At 39.8% G+C, this 23,428-nt stretch overlaps 1 protein-coding gene across 2 annotated transcripts in view; it reads right to left on the reverse strand.

Annotated features, from left to right (window-relative positions):
* Positions 1–23,428, reverse strand: part of LOC150083531 (uncharacterized) — an 82,495-nt gene that overhangs the window by 31,459 nt on the left and 27,608 nt on the right. Inside the window, exon 1 of one of the 2 annotated variants that reach the window (XM_090377338.1) lies at positions 7,320–7,416. The exons of the other annotated variant lie outside the window; for it this stretch is intronic. The gene's annotated coding sequence lies outside the window, so the exon portion shown is untranslated. Of the gene's footprint in view, positions 1–7,319; positions 7,417–23,428 lie in introns of those variants that run through there. 2 annotated transcript variants of the gene reach the window in all.

The raw sequence follows: 23,428 nt of genomic DNA on the forward strand, positions 1-23,428 counted from the left end.
GAGACAATGCTAAGACAGTCTGGTTTTAACTTGTGCACTAAAGCACTGAAATCACTAAACTCCCTAAAACAATAAAATAAAACTAAAATAATCCAACCCGTTAAAATTTAATCTCTCTTAAAGCTTAAACTAATACGTTTAACAACTTTGAGGCCCAATACTAAACCTGGCACAAAATAGATGGTACACATAACCTCTGGAACCACAGAATATTTATTCATTTCCTTTTCACCCTAAAAAAATTCTTAATCGAGGTCAGTACAGTTTTATATACCTTAAACTTCACAAACTGCTGAACTGAGGCTTCCAATGTAGCTGGATCTCCGCATGTACAAAAAAAGCGAGGATGAAAACATGGCATGATGTCAATCTAAGCCCCCCTGGAATCATATCAAGTCAAAATTCCACCGTTCGTCTCCCTTGGAAGTACCGATACCGAATGAAATCTTATGCCAAATGATTGCCTACCCAGCAGCAATGGGAAGGCGCAAAATAGAGAGGCACGATAAACTGATGGCAAATGGCGACATTCCAAAACTTCCTCCAAATTAGTCACAGAGAAAGGGCATTCATGAATTCTTCATCTATTACCTTCTCCTGCACGTTGTGTGTTTATGCCTCAGTCCTACAATCCTTTGCTGAAACTGGTAAAAAATCCTACGAATGTACTGGCTTGTGCTGATTCTAAGTAAAAAAGATTCAAAAGCCAATGCAAACGGAAAGTGATTGATTGAGTTTTAATTTTTTACCGAGTGAAACTGGTAACCATTAATGTTTAAACGAGTAAAATCGGTAACATATAATGCCTTAATAGCTGTATACAGAAAATCACTCGCCCTAGCCTGTTTCAATATTAAACAAATATTTATGGAAGACACTGTTAAAAGACCCTGCAAAGTGGACTGACATAATAAAAGCGACGTTACATCTTTTTTCCAATACATATCTCCTCAAATTCCTTAAAAACCTAATATTAAAATCTTTCTAACACCTCATAAACATGGTTAGTATAAAAATCTCCACCACATGATATACAGAAACTTTGCTATCAGGAATAAGAAGGCGATTATCCCTTTGTATAAGGTCATAATTAGGCCGCATGTTGAGTACTGTATACATGTCTGGAGACCTCAATTTAGGAAAGATGGAACGGGTGCAGAGAAAGGCAACCAGATTGGTGAAGGGAACGAAAGGGTGCTCTTACCTAGAAAGGCTTCAATTCTGCAAATTGCAGCGTCTCGAGACTAGGCAGATCTGCTGGGAGATCTGATTGAGGTGTTTAAAGCCTTGAATGGATTGAATAAGCAAATGTTAATGGTATTCTTCCACTTGCTGAGACTACACACATGAGAGGGGCATAAATTCAAGTTGAGGAAGGATGGTCGCAGGCTAGATGTGCAGAAGTTTGCCTTCAGCCAGCTGGTGGTTGATTATTTAAAAGTTTTGTATACATCTTCTTTTCTATATTTGTCAACGTAATAGGCCTCCAGTGCATCATATCTGTCCCACCTAAAACTTTCATTTTAAAACCAACTGTTATGTTTACCTTTAACCCTTAGAAATGGGTCACGTTTACCCTACGCAGTATAACACCATAGGATTGCAAGGTATGTATTTCAACGCAATAAAATAAATATAAATATTAGTATTATAGGCCAACAAGTGTGCGCTCATAATCATAAGTTCTGTCTGTAGAAGTTGTGTTCACAGGCTGATTTACATGTTGTGCGGGATGAAAAACCGTTATTACACAAGACAGAAAAGATCGGTTAAATAAAGCCGAAAATGAAGGAGGATTTAAAAATTCTTCCAGTTGTCAACGGGAATCGAACCCAAAACTCTCTAAACAAGTGTCTGGCAGCGATATATTGTGCGAAACAGATATCCACGCAGGTTTTTTTCACCTCACTAGTTGAAAATGACTTGAGCTTATGTTTTCAAATTAGAGAAATACCATTGTTCTGCTTAAGTTGGTAATATCTTTTTAAATTGTGTAGCATCATTTTAATATGATGAATCCGCTATATATTTAAAAATCTAATTTAGATATTTTTCTCTTAGAGATTTATTTCGGGTTCATTTTATTTTTGTAATTTATGATTAATGTTTAACAGCTCGTAAATTTTTGAGAAGCGATTATAGGAACTTTTTTCTTTATCTTTAGATGTAGAATATGGTTCTATATTTGTTCCATGCAACTTTGGAACGCCCACGATATCGATATTAAATGCTATTAAATATTTTTGTAAATATTTGATTAAATATTATACGATATTAAATAAATATATAACCCTCGGGAGGTATTTCTGTAATCATGAACTGTAGATCTTCCCAAGAGTTCTACGATGAACTTTTGTTTTCAAACAATTAAAAACAAATCATTGCAGGAATTCTACAATGAACTTGTTCTCAAACAATTAAAAAAATCATTGCAGTTCTACAATGAACTTACGTTTTCAAACAAAAACAAATCATTGCAAGAGTTCTAACAATGAACTTTTGTTTTCAAACAATTAAAACAATCATTGCAGGAATTCTACAATGAACTTTTGTTTCCAAACAATAAAAAAGCATTTCAGTAGTTTGATAAATTGTACATTTCTTTTGAAAATTGCCAATTTCTAACGACAGAACTCATTATTGCAGAAACTCCAGCCACGCAATATTATGATTTAGAATAATTGTCTCCTGGGGCATTGATGAAATGTGGATTGTTTATTGTAGGCAACTAAGGCGAATCTTGGCGTCAATTCCAATAAAAACTAATCGCTCCAAGGTATCAAAACCTAATTAAGAGAAACCAGGATAAAGTTTTGAATACAAATTTCTCATGTAATGTGGAAAACAACACAGGAATCACTTCCTCCCTGGACGTGACAACGTCACTGAAGAAATGGTGCGTGAAGCGCAAAGCAGACGACATCTTCGCGCTAAGGAGGGCCGCTGTTGCTGAGAGAAAGTTCTATTCGAAGTCAGCACGGCAGAAAACAAGCACCGGCCACAAATCATGAGTAACGTGAGATCCATAAAGCGATAAAAGAAAAGACTTCTTGGCAAAATGCATCCTAAATTACTGCAGAATGAGAAACAAGCCAATTTGAAGCACACCCGAAAGGTTATCTGGTCCGAGCTTTAAATAACTGCAGTCAATTCAGCTGAAGATGTCGAGCAGTTATAAAAGAAACCAGGTAGCTGAATGAACACAATGCGCACAGGATGTGCTTTAATTCAGAGACAAAAGACACTATCCAGAAGGCAGAAATGAATATGCAAATGCCCTGTCGGTGTAAATATCTCCTTTTCTGTAAGAATTATCGTGACATGTACAATGCTAACACCATCGTTGCATGAACTATCAAGAACTTCAAATTTCAAACAAAACACTTCGCTGCTTCAAGGCGTATGTAAATATCTCAGTATTAATAATTTCTCAAAGTGTAAATCTCCTGGCCCTGCTGTCATGATGGGCATATACTAGTAACACATTGTAACCAATATTATAGACACTTACTAGTAATAAAGATTATATTTTTAAATATAGGATTGCGAAGTTCTAACAGTATTCTGCAGTGTTATATGAACTATAAGGATAGCAAATTTAAACAGATTTAATCTGCAAGAACTCTTCTGTAAATATCCCATATACTATTAAAATTAGACTATTTATTACAATTAACACATCGAGAATATTTACAAGTTCCCATCATCAGGAAATATTTATACGAGAATTTCTACAGCAATTTCATATTCTATTGCAAACCCAAATTCCCTGATGATGGGAATACGTATATATCCTTGAAACGTCATTTGTAATGAATAATTTTAATTTCAAATATATATGTAATGCAGATTACTAGTTTAGAAACACGAAAAGCAAGCGTTCATGTCGTTGGAAATAAGATAACAGTTTTAATGCTAACAACTCTTACCATGGCAACAATCCCCATGGGAACAAAAGAGTAAAAATGATTAGGGAGAAAGATATCTTGATAACCCGTATTCCTACTGCTTAATTCGCTTCTGTGGTGTCTAGGTATCGAGCCGGTTACCCGGGCAGGGGGAAAATGTCAGAGCATCTACTTCAGACCATCTACTCTTCAACTTATCTCGGCGATATCTACTCGCTACGTAGATGGCCCATTTGTCAAAGACTACAAGGTTCTTGAACAACTTGCGTCTCCTCTTAAAAATAAGTGGCCATCTCTAGACCCGAGCTAGTGCTATCGTAAACTGCAAGACATCGATCAATTTCCATTATCATCCTTAGATAAAGGACTTTCGGAGTATGCAAAGAATCGACAGCAAAAAAAAAAAAAAAAAAAAGACCAAGAAAAATTTCTTTTGAATTTTTCTAAGATGCTCAATATAATAATGATAAAACATAATTCAAAACAACATAAATTATCTAAGATACTGCTAAATATTAATTATTATTGACTTAATATTTAACATTTATGGTATCCTTAAACTGATTTAAACAAAGTTTATTTTTCAACACTCTCGCCAGAGATATTTTTACACTTGTCCCACCGCTTCATCAATTTTTTTAGAAGTTTGAAAATGCGTAAAAAGGCTTGAACAGATACAAAAAGTCGCTATTATCTTCCCTGTTGACGGTACAGCTCTCAGCCTTTGCTAAGATGAAAGATGCTTTCATCGCATTAAAGTATGTTTGGACTGGAGTTGAAAATGGTAGAGCGAGCCCACGATTTAATTTCTGAATATGTGCAGATTGAAAATGATGTACATCACTGGCCTCGACAGCAATAATAAAAAAAAACGGTCCCTAAAATTGGTGATACCAAAAGATGCCCAATTTTTAGTTATCCATAAATCTCACTAACATCTAGAAGCTCTTGTGGGTAGCACAGTTGGTAGAATCTCGGTCCTCCCTACACTGAGTGGAAAAGACCTGAGTTGGAGTCCCATAGATGACGTGAGGAATTTTTATGGGCAGTTTTCACAAGTTGCTGAGTTAGTCGGTCTCAGGGAAGGGTGGCATGGTTTTTTCTCCCGGAAACTCAGATTTTTCGTCCAGCAAACAGAAAATCGACCAAAGAACACATGCAATTTACAGACAGATATGGCCTTAGTCGCTGATGCTCCTAAAAAACCTTAAGATACAATAGCCTTATTGATATTCAGAGGTACTTTTGTGTTATCACTGAAACTTGAGATGTTTCTTGGGATATTAGTGTGATTTATTAAAACTGTGCCATATCATTATTCTTTAATAATATCTATAGATGCTTTAATGATACCAAGAAATATTTTAGCTATATCAATTGATATTTTAATTATATGTAGAGAGAGAGAGAGAGAGAGATGCCCAATTCTAGTTATTACTAAAGCGTAATGATTCCATTAAAGAATCTTTGGGTATCACAAACATTCTTAAATATCAATGCATTTTGATTCACCAAAACACCTTTAGGTGTAACCTGGTAATCTTTAGATATTACTAAGAGATTTAGCGATATCAACAGATTTGGTATTTCTTCGTATCATGAAAACATTTCTTGCTATCACTGAGAAATTTCTGTAATGGTTAAATCATTTCACGGTATTACTAGTGTCCCCTCTACATATCGTTAAAACATCCCCAAGTATTATAGAATACCTCTTGGTATCAGCTAGGAATTTTAGTTATTGCTGAATTACACTAGCATCTCTAGATGTCATTGAATCATCAAAAGTATTACTGGTATCAAAAATATCATTCTTTCAAGATATCACTGAAGCCATCTCTAGATATTAATGAAGAATACTGATATCAGACAAGCATTTTAGATATTAATGTAGTACCGATTTCGGGAAAATATCTGTAGGTACACTAAATCATACAGATGTCACTAAAGATTTCCAGGACTTCACTTAATCCCTAGATGTCACAAATCGCAAGACAATTGCAAAGCAAATAAATACAGAAATCTAGTAAGCAGTACTAAAAAGCACATTAATCGTCAATCTTACAAGCAAAACGAGAGATTATTGCGTAAGATCAAAGGAGGGTGATTCTCTAACATGGACACCCAATTTTTTTCAAGTGAGTGTGTGTGTGTGAATTGACAAAACTTATCAGTCCACAATTATCCTGATTAATTACCATTCCATTCTTCTTCAACCACAGAACTACTAACTGAAAAGCTTCACTTAAAATTATATAGTCACTGATATTTCCTTTTGATTTATAAATTTTTGTCATCCGATGAATTACCTTGTCAAGGATGTCAGTGTCTAATTGTCCATCGTCTAACGCTGAGATAGATCGGTCACAAAAGAAATCATGTCTGTGAAAGTAGATCGTCTCCTGATAAAGTTGTAAATATAGGTATCCAGAGAGAGAGAGAGAGAGAAAGAGACGCATTAATTATACTAAGAGATGCTCAATATCTTAGTATTACGAAGGCATCTTTCTCTTTCTGGGTACCACAAAGATCACAAAGGTATTTCTAGATATCGCTGCAGCATCTTTAGATATCATAAAATATCTCTTGTTATCGCTAAAGCATTTCAGTATCATAAAACCAGCGTCTTCGGGTGTCATGAAATATTTATTACATTCCGATATCACCAGGTGTTCACACAAGTAATTATAATTAGTGTTCAAAGATGAAAGCAGACATCATGAAAGTATACAGTGATGGTGGAATGGCCATTGGGGATATGTAATGCCCGTTGGTAATGAGTGGTAATTCTCCCGAGAATTATACTAAAAGCTTCGGGAAGTAATGACTCAACTAAGAGATTGCATCTTCATAAATGGTAACAGCATGACTGTTCTAGAAAGCTAATACAGTTTTTCTGTATTAGAAAAGAGATTTCGTTGAAGTATAACGGCAGAACATTGAGGGCATTGTTTTAATGGAAAAATCGAAACTAAAGAAGTTACTGGAATGCGTAATATGATCTCTTTTGGAGGCTAAAAGAGGAGGGATTAAGACGTAATCGGATTTGCAATATACGGACTAGATAAGAAACTCAACTATACTATCAAAAAATTGTGGAAATTCATCCTGTTTCTTTATAAAAGAAACTCTCATGGCCCGACTCACATTTTCAAGATGAATAAACCGCATAAGGAGTTCATGTCCTATTTAGGGCCCTAAAAACAGCCTCAATTCTTTACCTGTGCATTCCAATGTACTCCCGACTGCCAGAAGATGTGATCTGGCCCCCGGGAAACTTCAGCCTTTCATTAAATATACAACAACCTCCATTGGTCACACCTCTAAGCACTTCGCGTATTTGATTTAATGGTAAATACGCGTGCCTGTCTATCACACCTGATCTGGACTCGTCACAAACATGCATCTTACCTTATCAGGGGGTGTTGAGCAGCTGCAAAAAAATATCCTCTGGCGTGGAAGACAAGGTACCGCTCGCCAATTTCTTTGCCATGAGACCTTCTCCGACACACGCGTGCGAACGAGCGATCAAGACGCTGCCGCTTCTGCGGACCGAATCGAAGAGAATCGGGCTGCAGCGCCACCTCGCGGCCAAGGTGTGCAACCCACCGTAATACCTGGAATCCGTATACACGCGCGTGCAGCGTGTGCGCGAAAGTTATCCAAGACGGAAGGCCTCCGTTCCTTTGCTCGGTGTTATTTATTATCGATTTTATGGATTCCACCTCTCTTTCTCTCATGCTTACATCCGGAACTCTGTGAAGGCAACCGACTGTTGTTCAGAAGAGCAACAAACTTTCTCCAGCTGTTGGACGCAGGAAGGTAATTTCTTTTTGCCCATCTACAGTGCTAACATAGTTTTGTAGGTAGCACTAAGGAACTTCCACTTGTTCCCATTGAGTTCTTCACATGGAAGGATGGATGATGGTTATATATCTAATGGGCCGATGAGGTCTGCTTCAATAGCTTCTCTCGGCCAGTTATTAAACGAAATCCATGTAATCAGCAAAAGAACAATAAAGGGGCACAATATATCTCTTAGTAATGCTGTTAGTTATCGGTGTCAATAATATAATTTTTTTTTTTTATCTTATGATGTGAGCAATACACGAAGGAACCAGTTTTTTCCTGCTTCCTTTGTGTATCGTGGCGGTGAGATCCAACCGGATAGTGTAGCACCATCGTGATATCCAAGCCCGAGGCGGGATTCGAACCCGCGACCTTTGGGTTGCCAGGCAGGCACTTTACCCACCCGGCTAGCCCGGTCGGCTGTCGATCGATAATAACGGCAGTCGGATTCAATCCGAGTACCTTTTTTTTATAATTCACACATCTCGTTAAATTTGAATGATCTGTGTATATTAAACGCGTTATATTCATCGTTCATCATCGGACCCAAGTCGTTGCACCCTGGTGGAGTTATTAGGAGAAGATAATCCCCATTTAATGTCACGCAAGGAAGGTGCATTGTAAATCGCATTAGTCCATTCAAAAATTTGGTCTCTGCAGCCATCATTCACAGGATAATTCAGAACTATCCTGCCAAACTTCAAGAGCGTTGATCAATAATAAAGAAAAAAGTTCTCCTGAAATTGCTTGCACAAATTGATGGCGATGGATTGCGTTCTTAATTATATCTGGAAACCAGCTCAGACAATGATATTATATAAGTGACAATTGGAAAAGACTTTGTATTTCGATTTTCGCCAGTTCCAGCCAGGGACGTTAAAAGAATTGTATTTCTCCTAATATTAAATCAATATTTGTCCACCTGTCAAAAAAAGTTAAAAATATTTTTCATTTGATCTTTTGGAATAGTTGGATTTAAAAGCGCAACTTCCACTGCTCCTCACGGTATATGCACTCTATATATTTACTCCTGGATACGTTATCACAAGAGAGGCTCTTGTGTTTCCAATTAAGGGTCGTGACCCATGGCTGTGAAGCACTGGTTTGAATAACAAAAAAACCTGAACTTTACGCTTTGGAGAATGAGGTACACGCATAAGTGATTCAACCATTGCTAGCTCGTCCAACGTGATGTCCTCATGATTGAAACTTAATTAGAGACTAATGTCAACACTTCATTATAAGTGATGGAATGACACTGTAATTAATAATGCTAATTGAGACAGTATTAGGGCCCATAGAACGATCATTAACAGTGTCTGTGCGCAGGGCCAATCATAGGTGTCGGTTCGAGAAGGCGTGTTTATCATAGGGGAGGGTAAATTTGTTTAAGGCAGCGAAGTGCCTTAATTCATCGGTTATCCAATGCGAACGTGGCAACTATAAACCAAGTCCGACATGGAAATTGGCAGAAGGCTTGATGAGTATTGATCCACGTAGATCCAGCTTCTTGATTTCACTCCTGGTCTCAGCTAATGACTTTTTAGGGTGAAAATTACTTTTAACAGAATTCAGTAGCAATTTCTGGCTTGTAGATTTTTATCTTAAGAGAGAGGCTTATAATGATTTAGAAACATGCTCTAGTTCAACCAGAGAGAGTACAGTATTGGACATTAGATATAGTATAAACAGTTGAGGCCCTAAGTGAGAACCTCGGGAGACTTAGAGGATTACGCTTTATTATAGAAATAAATCCAAAAAAATATCACAATTGACTCCGATATCTCCTATTACATTATTTTTCTTGTTTGAAGCATTCTGATTATTTCCATTGTAGTATTAAAATAAATGCTCAAACAGTACATCGTACATAGCTGAGCAAAAAAAAAAAAAAAAAAATCCTAAACTTTAGAAACACTTTTGCCAAAGAACTGAAATTAACCTTCACTTCTGCGCAAGTGGGAACATTTACGGGTTTACGCAGCCGATGACCGGTTCGAACATGCACGCTCAGTCAGTTTGTGAACTTAGGAAAACTGTTACTCCGGCGAATTGCGCATAAACACGTCTACCCTCTCCGACCTCCACAAACTGTCTTAGCGCGCATGCCCAAAGTAGTCACAAACTAGGTATATCCGAACGTAAATAAATAATCTTATGGACGCATGCGCATGAAGACGCTACGTTCATCAGCGGCTGTTTACATTTTTCTATAATAAATTTTGATAGTTGACTCAATAAGTCTGTATTTTAAAATAGTCATTGCAAAACCAAATACAATTGTGTATATTTGTCTTTTTCCTCAGGATGTTGGGAAGCGTTATTTCTCGTAATACAATTTGATGCTGTTACTTCTGAAGAATTTTCTGTTTGTTTGTAACTCAATTGAATTTGGCAAAAGAGAAACAGTTGACCAGCATATGGCCTACATCCGCCTAATAATAGATCCCAGACTCCTATCTCTTATTAAGCTCCACTAATCTTGAGCTAAACAGGACACCAGTACGTTCCACCTGAAACCCGGTCGACTGTTTGCAGTGATGTTGACTCAAAGGAGTTCTATTACTTCGTATCCTATTGTACACCACGCGCTTCACTTATAATTGGAGCAATCGTTACTGTAGACGCGTGTGTTCGAAAAGTAACAAAATCTGTCCGAACTACACTCACCTAAATGTGTTTTTATCGTTTCTTCAGTTAAAGCTAACCCCAAAAAGTAATTTCCAGCTTCTGTTTATGTCCACCAGGGATCGCCTGTAGACCTTCCATCTGTTTAATCGGCATCTATATCTTCTTAAGTAAACAACATCGTGAAAGAGTAATAAATAACTACAAAAGTACCCATTCCTCTGTTATATTGCGAAAGTGGTCGACTTCCTCCGACAAACACGAGCGCTGCCCATCAGCATTATCTTAAAAGATGTCTTCAATGTGTCCCTGTAAACGTTGTCAATAAGTTGGAGAGTAATTCAACCTGGCATCGTCTTGTTTGTATTGCATAAAATTTATTTAAAAGGACTTCAACCTCGAGTTAACGACTGGAACTACAAATATCGACTTAATTTATTTAAAAGGACTCCAACCTCCAGTTAGTGACTGGAACTACAAAAATTGACTTAATCTAATGAGTAACGAAATTTCTCATCTAGAAGAACTTGGACAATGTCAGCCATCGGTTGGCTTCCAAATTTAATTTTCATTGCAGCAATTTGATCAATTTAGCGACACACTCCATAAAGGCTTCATTTATAACGAGTCAATAAAAATCTCCATCCCAATTTCATTAATGTTACAACTGAAACGAATATGGTCCGTTGGAACAGTGGCTCACTCTAGCGACCACTTTAGTAATTTTCCTAACAATGCCAATGCTCATATCTCTTAAGTTTAAAAAAAACTCAAGGCTGTGTAAAGTACAGTTCTGGGTTATTTAAAAGGAGACAAATAATCGTAGCAATATAAATTCAAATGATAATCAAAAAAATTCTCCAGCCATGACGGAACAAGAAAAGCTTTTTAGAGATTTTACTTGAAGACATTTCTCCGGAGCACTCTACTGTCGGGAGCCTGTTACTGCTTTTAATAGGGCAGTGTATGCATAAAAGGGCTAATAAACCATCAGCATAAAGAGAATTCATCGTTCAACACAGATCGCTAATGCAAGGGAAGGCCATAATATCACTCGTAAAGTTGCGGCAGTCAGGAAAAAGTGTGTCCCAACTCATTCCTCTTTTAATAAATGAACACTTGGAATGCCATGGATCGTTAGAAGCTGGGGAGGTTTCAATGTACAAGAGAAAAAGAGAAAGTAGGTGGAGACAAGTGTCTGCAACTTCCTTTCTCTCTAATATACTATAATGCGAAAAGTACTTGGACACCACTTCACGAACTTCGTGTACTGTGCCAGATGGCCCCTCGTGGATCTGCCTCTTGTAAGACAAAGTCTTACAAATATATTTCTCTTAGTAAGAATAGTGTGTGGAAGTAAAGCACCTAAGGAATAATGAAATAATGAGATTTGCATAGGTATATTATTGTAACCTACAAAATATAACTAATAATAAAGTAAAATAAAATAAAAAGTAAAGAATTTCCAGAGAAAGAAACCACATCTCCCACAATTCCTTATAATTAGTTTACTATCTTACAGTATATCATATTAAATAAATGTTTTCCATACTAATTTTTTTTTTTCATTCTGAAGGATCATTGTTATGTATAGGTACTTTTTTTTTATAACCTATAGTATTTAGTACATTGCATGGGTTGAAGGTTGAAAAGATAAAGAAGATACTTATTGACATTGGACTTGAACTTCTGCAGATTGCAATTTTCAGGAAATATGTATGAAGGAAGGTTCTTCTAGAAAACAGAAGTTGAATGAACAAATGAGGAAGAAGAAAAGTTGGTTCTATGAGTTCGAACTTGGATAGTAAAAGGATGTTGACTGGTTGCGGCACGTGTTCAGACCGTTTTGAAAGAAAGAGAGAGAGGGAATTATAGACGCCAATTCTGAAGAACAATGCCCATGGAAGTATCTGTAGAAAAGGCATGCAACAGAAACAAAGTCTATGAGACAGAGAGCGGAGAGACTCTGTAAGAGATGAGACATTAATAAATCTAACTATCCTCTTTTGAACGAAATCTAAAAGCCTGAGAGAGGTTTTTGGGGCTTGTTTGTTTGTTGTTATTTGGTTTTTAAGAGCATAAACTCAGGGGATATGCGGTGGTCATTCCCTGACCTCTCCGCATCCTCCGTATTTGGTGGTCACGGGCTCGAACCGCGGTCTAATCAAGAAGTATGCTACGCACTGCTGCTTTTTCCCACCAGGCTACGGAGGCGCAGTAACGCCGAGAGCAAAAGAGAAAACCGAGTTTTTTAGATGCACAGGAAGCAATATTTGTAATGCGATTTATGCCAAGAGAGATTAGAAGTCAGGATAATCCCCAAGATCATGCCTAGAAATCGGAGTGTCATAGAAGATGACAAAGAATCAGAAGAATCCTTTTTGCAAGATATAAGACAGGACTCGCAAAATGGATTCTTTTAAGTTATCTTTGCCCCACTGGAGAATTACCTGGAGATCACAATTTAAGGATTTGGCAGTGGATACTCGAGAAGTTGAAACTGTTTGAGCAGAGCAAGGTTTCTTAAACTGAAAGGTGGAATGCAATGTGCTATCGTCAGCAAAATTATGGATAAGATTTCCGGTAAACGGAAGAAGGACGGTCATTAATATACAAGAGAAAAAGAGTATGAGAAAGAACTGACCCTTCGGGACACCAGCTTTAGTGGAGAAGTTAGAAGACAGAGAGCCGTCTACCATCACCCGCATTGAGCGGTCAGAGAGAAAACTGGATACCTAATTACAAAGAACAGCTGGCAAACAATAGGATGGAAGCTTATTTAGAACACCTTTATGCCAAACACGATCGAAAGCCTTTGAGATGTCAAGAGCAACTGCTTGTGTTTCACTGAACTTTTCCATTGAATTTGTCCATGAATGGGTAACATAAGCCAGAATATCACCAGTGGATCGACATTGACGGAATCTATACTGGCGATCGTTGATCAGATGAAAGATTTCCAGATAGTTTAAGAGTTGGAGGTTAATTGATTTCTCCATTACTTTAGAAAGAGTAGAAGTAATCGCAATGGAACGATAACTGGATGGAAGGGATTTGTCACCCTTAGGAACGGGCTAGATATAAAAGAATTTCCAAGCAGAAGGAAAAACACCTTCGGAATAAGAAAGTGAAATAAGACGACACAAAACAGGAGTAATGTCAGGGGCACAGGTTTTGAGAACAAGCGGAGAAATACGATCAGGACCTTGAGCTTTCTTAGCATCAGATTCATCAAAATCCTTCTGACATCCTTTTGACGGAAGACCACAGGAGGCTTGAATGGAGTGTACTGGGAATGGTTTGAGGTGATTTACCAAAATCATCAATACATGAGTTGGAATAAAAATAGGATGGTAGCAGGTAGGGCCGGCCCGAGGTATATTGGTAACTCGGGCGAGGAGGCATTCTTGCGCCCCCTTCCAGATAGAAAAAATTTAAGGCGTTTTTATTGAGTTAATATTTTTATTTTTGCTAGAGAAAAGTTAAAAAGACAAATATAAACACAAAAAATGACAACCAGAATATTTATAATATGCTTTAATTGTCATATTAAAATATTAACAATAAAAATTTTACGAAAGATTAAAATTTTTATAAGGACATTTATCAAAATACTAGCAGCGGGTTGAAGTTATGCTTGCCTTTAATTTATATAATAATAGTTTCTATAATTAAATTTTAGCATATGCGCTCTCTCAAACCTTCAACGCCCCCAAAGCGTCAGCACCCCGGACGATCGCTCGGGTCGGCCCTGCTAGCAGGTCAGCTTTATCTTTCGATGATGTGGCAACAGAATCATCTGGTTTTGACAGAGGTGGGAACAGAGATGGGCAAAAATTGCAGCCAATAGCTTTGGCAAGAGACCAGAATGCTCGACTACTATTTAGACAAGAAGCAAGTTTTCTACTCTTAGTGCCCCTGGCTTCTACTACTGCTGTGGTAATTTCCTTCAGTATTGGCAAAGAACTGTTCTCGAAATAAGACAGTAGTGGAAGAGCTATAGAGCAGACTTCAACTAAGAAGAGAGATTTCATCGCACTCCGTGGAAGGAATTTGCACAAAGAAACCCCACTGTGAAAGAGAAGGAATGTAAATCCTCTGAACAGTGTTGTACTGGAAACGGTGCTTAGATAAAGTAATAGATTATTTTAGAGTAAGGTTGAAATTGAAGAAATTGCGAGAAATGAGGAAAGGTTTAGAATTTAGTTGGTTTATAGGGTGAAATTTTAAAGAAAATTGATGTTGCTAAAAAGATATATGGAATTGTTAGTATTAAGTTAGTTTATGGATTGCTGTTGTAAAGAGAACTGATATTGCTGTTGTAAAGAGAACTGATATTGCTGATTAAGAGAAATATGAGTTAGTGATTAAGATTGAATGAGTTTAGTTTTTCTGTAATGAGAGCGTTGATATTGTTAATTGAGAGAAATTTTATGGAAATCGCAGCATGTATTAGCAGATTAAATAAGGAAAATTAATAGATTTAATGTAAATGAATACCAGTTACTTTTATCCTTGTTAGTAGTTTTGCTTAATAAATAGCTTTGCTTTATAATATTTGTGTCATTGCTCATGAGAAACGCACAGCTCGCATATACATCGATGAGCCAAAACATTATGACCACCTACCTAATATGATGCTGGTCCTCCACGTGCAGCCAAAACAGCCCATATCCGGCGAGGCATGGACGCTATAAGATTTCTAAATGTTTCTTGTGGTATCTGGTACCAACACGTAACCAGCAGATCCTTTAACTCCTGTAAGGTCCGTGGTTGAGACGCCGCAGATCGCAGTTGCTGTTCCAACACAAACCACAGATGCTCGATGGGTTTGATGTCTGGGGAATTTGGAGGCCAGGGCAATACCTGTAAGTCTTCCTCATGTTCCTCGAACCAGTCCTGAACAATCCAGGTAGTGTGGCATGGCGTATTATCCTGCTGAAAGACGGCACCGCCAGAGGGGAAGACCGTTGCCATGAAAGGGTGTACCTGGTCAGCAATGATGTTTAGGTGTGTAAAGTGCTTTCAGTGTCTAACGGCACCAGAGGTTCCCCCATCTCCGCGTAGCTTTCATTGTGGGTGTAACAATTCACTGTAAAGGCCAGAGATTTAAAAGTGTATGGATCATGTGTATGTGTAATGTTGTGTACTGTTGTTCTTCTGGCCATTTAGCCGCTAGGCCCCTGATGGGAACCAACGTTGCTCACACTTGGCCTCATGGAGGCAGACCAGATACTCAGTAGCTCTATATTTTACTCTGGCAGGCCCTGCCACCTAGTTTCCTGAGATTTCAGTGGCTAGGGCCTATGTAAAAAGAAAAAAAAAAGGGGGGGGGGAGGAAATGCTAGAATTAGAAAGCCAAATATCGTAGATCGCGTTTCGGTTTTGCGTGATTAAATTTAGAAGTGTGGGACGTACGCTGGTGTATAGATAGAGTAGTAGGAGGAGGAGACTGAAGGCTGGGGGAAAGAGAGAAGTGAAGACGACAGAGAAGATGACCCCAGGTGGTCAGTGAGGCATGTCCCTGCCTCACCAGGAGAAAAGAGGAGCAGCAGGGAGAGGGGGGCCAGAGAGTTGTCTCTCTTCCCCCCGATGTTTAGGTAAAGTGTAAAGTGTATCTAGGGTCAAACGTCACCAGGGGTTTCCCCCATCTCCGCGTAGTTTACTTTGTGTAGTGATACAGTTCACTGTAGAGGCCAGAGATTTAAAAGTGTATGGATCTTGAAATGTGTGGTGTCGTGCCGTTGTTCTTCTGGCCATTTAGCCGCCAGGTCCCTGCAGAGGCCCGACGTTGCTCCACTTTCGCATCGTGGAGGCAGACCAGGTACCTAGTAATTTGCATTTACTCTGGCAGGTCCTGCCACCTATTTTCCTGAGATTTCAGTGGCGAGAACCTCAAAAAAAAATAATAATAAAATAAAATAATTTTTGCGCGTTTTATGTTGATCACATACATGTTTCCCGGTTTGAAGGGGTTGCGTTTGAGAATTTAATGGCCGAGGAGCGGGCCAAATAATTTAAAGAAGCTAGAATTTTGGTGTGGGTCTTGTGCTGACGTACAGATAGAGAGGGGAGAAGACTGAAGGCTGGGAGGGAATAGCTAGGAAAAACTGGGGTCAATAGAGTAGACGACCCCAGTATGTGCCAGTGGGGCATGCCCATGCCCCACTAGAGAGAAAGATGTGGGATGGCAGGGGGGAGGCAACAAGATGTTATGTTACGTTATGTTGGTTTCTAGGAGCATTAGCAACTAAGGCCATATTGCTCCGGGAATATGCGGTGGTCATTCCCTAACTTTCCGCATCCTCCATATTTGGTGGTGACGGGCTCGAACCCCGGTCTAATCAAGAAGCGTGTGCTACCCACTGCTGCTCCTTCCCACCTGCCTACGGAGGTGCCATTGAGGCAACAAGAAGGCTGTCGCCTTCCCTTCTGCCAGGGGAGGGAGGAAAGTGTGCCCGGCAAGGGAGTCGGGCACACTTTCCACAAGTCGCAGTATGGCCTGGCAGCTGCATGTCTGCTTGAGTCAGGTCCTTGGTTGGGTCTGAGTTTGTCCAATCCGGGTGTAGGTTCCTGTCTGCGGTTGTCATTTGGCAGCAGGACAGGTCCCTTAGTCCGGTCCGTAGTTGTGGGTATTTAGTCCAGTCTGTGGTTACTTATGTCTCTGTCTGGAGTCATGGTCATTAATTGTTGGATCCTGGGTCCATTTGTTGGATCCGAGTTTGTCGAGTCCGCGTGTAGGATCCTGTCCGTAGTTGTCACTTAGCACCAGGACAGCCATTAGTCAGGTCTGTGGTTGCGGATGTTTTGTCCAGTATGTGATTACTTAAGTTTATGCTGTTTCTTCCTGGGACGCAGTCCCTTTGTGGATTGCCTTGATGGTGATTGTCCTTGCACCTTATATGGTTGTTTGCAAAGTCATATACTGTGGGCCTGAGAATGGCTATTGTGGCTGTGGGGGGCGGAAGAGTATGCCTTCTGTCAAAAAGATCTTGTACAAAGTTTTCCAGTGCTTTGTAGCTGTGCTCCTCCTCCAGTAAACGTTCCTCTTGATTCTCTGGTACATACTGTAATTCCGTAATTAGTCGGCATCGGAGGTCTTCATAAAGCTTGCAGTGGTGCAAGCTTTATGAAGCTTGCACCACATCTTCCACTTTTTTTTCACACTTGCACCACTTTATGCTCCCACGTTTCCACTAAGCCGCAATGACAGAGGGGCGTGTTGCTCAATCCAAAGGCCATCAGTTTGAATCTGATGGTTGGCGCCGTGGCCAGTTAGGAGGTACGTGGCCAGCAATCCTGGGGAGAGCCAGCTTGGGTATTTTGGGTATACGGCCGGGACAGTTGGGAGGAATTTACGCGTTATTTGCCCTTTTGTTGAGTTTTGCTACCTTGTTTGCCAGGTTTGCTGGAGATGTACAGTTAGTCTTCTTTTCTATATTTTCGATTCGCTGACTACATTTAACCGATGTTTAGGTATGTATGTATTTGTCTTGGGTGGCACCTGGAACGTTAGTTCATCTCCGCCTCGTTTCACTTTTAAATTAGAGGATTCTGCAGAAATGGCCAGAAGTGAACTGGCTGTTTGGCTACCTGGAATCAGCAGGTCGGAAACGAGAAGGTAGACCAGGAGTAACCAACCGGCGGCAGCAGAAGAGAGGGATGCCAAGAGCCCAACAAAGTATGAGCCAAAAATAGTAAAAAAAAAAAAAAAAAAAAGGAACCTATACAACTATACATCTGTAGTGATACAGTTCTTCACAGAGATCCGAGGCGGAGTTGAACGAATGTTCTAGGTGCCGCCCTTTACATATACACATGTCCACATGTCCATACAACTATACAAAAATTAAATACTGTACACAAGATAACCTCAACAGATTGAGGTAAACACAGATGATACTTTGAGGTTTCAAAGTAAACAATGCAAGTAATCTTTTGCATATTAACATAAATAAAATAAAAAAAAAAGGTCAAAGAAAATAATTAAGGATAACAGTACCATTCAACCGACAATACTTTACACAAGCATTTTAGCCCAGAAGCAGGCACAAACCATATAAACAGTTAAGGTTAAAACCAGTAAGACCTGCAGTCATTAGTAGCAAAGTCACAGTCAATCACCAATAACAAAGTCACAATCAGTTAACAGCCATCCGAGCAAAGGAGCACAGGAATTTTCATCGCCAAATTGAGTTGTAGTTGTAGGACACTTGTAGAGTTTCAAAAAAAAAAAAACACGATAGACAGAACACAAGTCCAGAATTATAGATCTTGTTGAGAAAATGGACGTCATTGCAGTGAAGGTGAAGAGTCTTGAGCTGAATTTGAAACATTTCAGGTACAGTCATTACAGAAAGGATTGTAAGGATTGAAGGTTGCCTTAGCAAAATCCTGAAGGGCGCGGTAACTCGTGGCATTTGATACAAAATTAGGTTCCAATCCAAATGAAAAGTTGGGAATTGCATTCTACAGAATTATTCGAAATTCATTATATGAGGGACAAGAGTACAACACGTGCTTCTAATGTTCCACATCGCCACGATGACAGAGTTCCGTAGGAGACAAGCGAAATTTAAACAATTTCTTATTTAATGATCCGTGTCCTGATATCAAATAGGAGGTAAACAAGTCAAGGCTAAACCAGACTGTAGATTTTTTATCCATAAGAGAGTCAACTTCAGAAAAAAAACTTACGTGTTGCACTGCCCAGTGTTGTGCCATCCCACCTACTCTGCCACAAATTGATCAACTCTTGCCAAATTTTTTGTCGTTCAGCTTTAACATCGACTTGAGTGTTAATAGAAATTCCAAGGATCTGAGTGGTAACGTCCCAGCTAAAACCTGCAAAGCAGGTGTTGAAACGTTCGACCAATCTTCAAAACACAAAGTAACATTGTACGCTGGATTGACATCAATTTTGATTGAAGTTGTACAGTCCGCACCCTATGGAACCAAGCGCCAGCAGCATAGGCAACCATAGGGAGGAACACAGAGTTATAGTAGATTCTTAAACATCTTCTAGAAAGACCCCACTCAGTTCTAGAAACTCTGACAAGAGCGCCGGTGAAATTTCTGACCTTAATTCGCAGATTGGATAAATGAGGGAGAAAATTTAACTTGCTGTCAATAGTTATTCCCAAAAGTTTAATTTCCGTTATTAGAGGTATTTGTGTATTGTTTATTTTAACTCTTGGTTGTCGACGAACGTCCAATTTAGAGGCAAGGATCATAATTTTTGTCTTCGTAGAACTAATTTTTAACTTATTTTCAACTATCCATTGTTGAAGATCAGATAGAACTTTCTCAGAGGATATTTCAATAGAAGATCTTGAATTGCCACCAACAAGGACTGTCAAATCATCCGCATATGCCATGATCTTCACGTTGTCAAAGGTTCGGGTAATCCAACCTTGCAGAACAAAGTTCCAGAAAAGTGGTCCCAAAAATGGAGCCTTGAGGACACCCTCGAAAGACCTGACGCAAATTTTGTCTGTACTTAGATCTGGCGGTGATAAATCTGTTAGAGAAATAGCTGTTAATTAGAAGATAAAGTTTCTGGGAACATTCGGCATGACGTAAACGTTTGAGGGCACTTTCCCACCAAAGAGAATCAAAAGCGCCTTCGAAGTCAATAAAGATAGCAAGAGTATACTTGAAACTGGAGTGTTCAACAGAAGAAATGAAGTCAATAAGGGCGTCGTCGCAGGACCTTCCAGGAGTGAATCCGTATTGATTAGGCGCAATTAGTCCCCGTTCCAATAACAAGTTGTTTAATCGCAGGGCAATTAAACGTTCTAATAGCTTACCAAGGTTGGCCAATAAGGCTATAGGCCGATAAGACCTCGGTTCCTGAGGGGGCTTTTCTGGTTTCCTAATCAGCTTGATAAGGGCAGTCTTCCACAGATCCGGGACAGTCCCAGCATCTAAACATTTATTGAAAAGTTGTAGAAGTATACTGGGCTTAATCTTGGCGAGCCGTACAATAAAGGTACTCTCCAGCATGTCCATCCCTGGGCATTTCTTAACTTTCACTTGTTTGACCGCTGTGTCCAACTCGATGGCACTAAAAGGCTCAGTCTTAATTGAAGAAACATACAGAGAATTGGCAGAACTAAATATTAGTGTGAAAATCAGAATCGGAGCACACATTGTCCTGTAGAAAAAGGTAGGTGATAGACGTCAGAGTACACAGCACAGGAATGATTGGATCCGGGGTATCCCAGTAGAACATCGCCCAAAGCATGACACCGCCGCCACCGGCTTGTTTTCGTCCCATGGTGCATCCAGGCACCATCACAACAGGAAACGTGATTCAACAAACCAGACGACCTTCTTCCAAAAACTCAAGGTCCAGTTTCGATGCTCGCGTGCCCATTGTAGGCGCTGTCGTCGGTGAACCGTGGTTAGCATGGGCACTCGAAGCGGCCTGCGGCTACGCAGCCCCATTTTCAGCAGGATTCGATGTACTGTGTGTTGTGTCGCATTACTCCCGTCACCAGCATTCCAATTACCGGCGAGTTTCGCCAGAATCGCCATTCTGTTGCCACGTACCATCCAGGAGAGCCTTCGCGCACCTCGAGCATCGATGAGCCGTTGTCGTCCAACACTTCGACGGCGGTTCGCGGGTTTTCCCTCCGCGGACCACTTTCGGTAGGTACTAACCACGGCTGACCGTGAGCATCCCACCAGTCGTGCCGTTTCGGATATGCTCTGACCGTCTACGCGAGTATCACAGTAGTATCGTCACCGTCCTTCCCACACCGGGTGGAAAAGACCGGGGTTCGAATCCCGTCGATGACGCGAGGAACTTATATGGGCTTTTTTCACTCCGTGGATGAGTTAGTCGGTCTCAGGCAAGGTTCCCCCCCCCCGTAAATTCGTGTTTTTCGTCCAGCAAAACAGGCAAAACGACCAGAAAACACACGCAATTTACAGACATAATACACAATGAATGGCAGATGAATTTAATTATTCGGGTGGCCTAAAAATAATAGTTTGGTTTTTGTTTTTTTTTTTGGATATGCTCTGACGCAGTCGTCTGGCCATTACAATTTGGCCTTTTTTGAAACTCGCTTAAGTCCGCTGCCTTTCCCATCTGAAGAACAAGAGTAACACTGTTTAACGGAGCTCAGTATTAGGTATTTTTTACACCGTGTCCCGACCCGCGCACGCACCGTAGTTCACCTGCAGTTGCTTCGATTTGGATAATGACTCACTGGTCATAATGTTTTGGCTCATCGGTGTATAATATATATTATATGGGGAAATCCCTCAACTCCTGGAAATTCTCTGATATTTTAACCAGACAGTTGGACCTTAGTGCCTGAGGGTACTAAAGTAATAACAATTGTCACTGACAGCAATACTAAAGTACAGGTGGAAATAAATATAAAATTTTAAAAAATAATAAAAGGAGAAAAAAAACTCCTCTCACACTGTGCAGAGGCAGTACAGTAGAAACCAGTGCGGATCGCAACTTATATGCTTTCAACGTGGGATGGTGGTTCGGTGTCACATCAGTAACCTTCCTGTGACTCACAAACTCACAGAGGGTGTTTGGCAAATTAAAACTGGGTTCGAAGGCAAGGAAGATGCTCATAAGCACGAGATTGGTCGCCAAAGTGAAAATGCGTTTGAAGTGGCGTAATTCGCGATGTTCATGGATTCTATAACAGTGGCGAATCTCGCTACACAATGTTTCGTTCAATGAATACGGAACAAACCATTGTGTACATTTTCTCGGTGTGAAGATTTTCTGGGAGACTGCTTCCTGTTCTTGTGTATCTTGTGAAGTTTGGTCGATGCACCTGATGGGGTTGTTTCAACTGATTCGGCCTTGGTCTGTTGGTGGTAGTGTCTGAAACCACGAAGTCCATTAGCTACTTGAACGTTTGCGGACAATTATGTGTTACCTACTTCGCAAGTACTACAGAAACAGGTCCTGACAATATCTGCCTGACAGTGCTCATGTCATATAGATAGGGTCTTATAGGAGTGATATGTGGACAGTGGCGTTGAAAAGTTGGATTGGCCGGCAATGGTCAGAACCACAACTCCACTGAACACCTGTGGGATAAACTGGACCAGTGGATTACGCTTCGGCCAAATCGACTCCGGCAACTGCTTTGCAGGAGGAGCGGAAACGAATTCCTGCCGACACATGGCGGAAGTTGGTAGAAAGCATGTCCACCAGGATTGAGGCTGTTACCTACGCCAAAGGTAGCTCTACTATGTAATAGGATCTTGAACTGAAAGCCCCCCCCCCTTTGTTTTTGCAATAACTTGTGTGTGAATATTTTTGGTCATGTAGGTATGTGGACTACGGGATTCAAACTATGAGTATGTCCCACTTGAATTTTGTATGGTGTGATACACGGGAAAAACAATTATACAGATGTGTCATCAGTGTATCCTGATAAGAAAAAAACACGAAGGGCGAATGCTATTTATTTCTTCCAGATAGTATTAATACTAGTGATACGCGTACCACAGATTGAAATCTCGCGACTGGAGCTAATATTGCCAAAGTTTAGTCCCTGAGGAGTTAAAATTAATTTTTCATTCCAATTACAGACATTAACCATGGAAGTAACAGAAAATTCGCTGGACATCAAAAAACCAATATGGGGATTTTTTTGCAGGATTTTTGGAGAAAAGCGTTGACTCACCACTTCATTAAGGATCAACATCAAAGTGCAGTTTCGATTCGGTTAACTTAGACGTACTTGGTACCCGACACTATTCGCAGAAGCGAGTGATCCAATCAGAAGTAAAAGCAAACAACGAAGGCCATAAAATGGGAAACAGTCTCTCAGGAAAATAACTGAATTAAAAGTGTTACCAGCAAATTATCGAAGACATTGACGACAACGTCTTAGATAATTTGTAAGGATCGGATAACCCAATCTCCATCAAAATGCTGCAGAGGCGAGTAATAGAGACTGTATGTCCCTGGCGTTGTCACTTAGCATTTCGATCAATTAAGTCTTTGTGCTGGGAAAAGGGTGGCGGAGGAACAAGTCGAGCAAGACAAGTTCGAT

This window comes from Mastigoproctus giganteus, chromosome 7 (genome assembly GCF_048544385.1).
Source record: "Mastigoproctus giganteus isolate SK-2022 chromosome 7, ASM4854438v1, whole genome shotgun sequence".
Lineage (NCBI taxonomy): Eukaryota > Metazoa > Arthropoda > Arachnida > Uropygi > Thelyphonidae > Mastigoproctus > Mastigoproctus giganteus.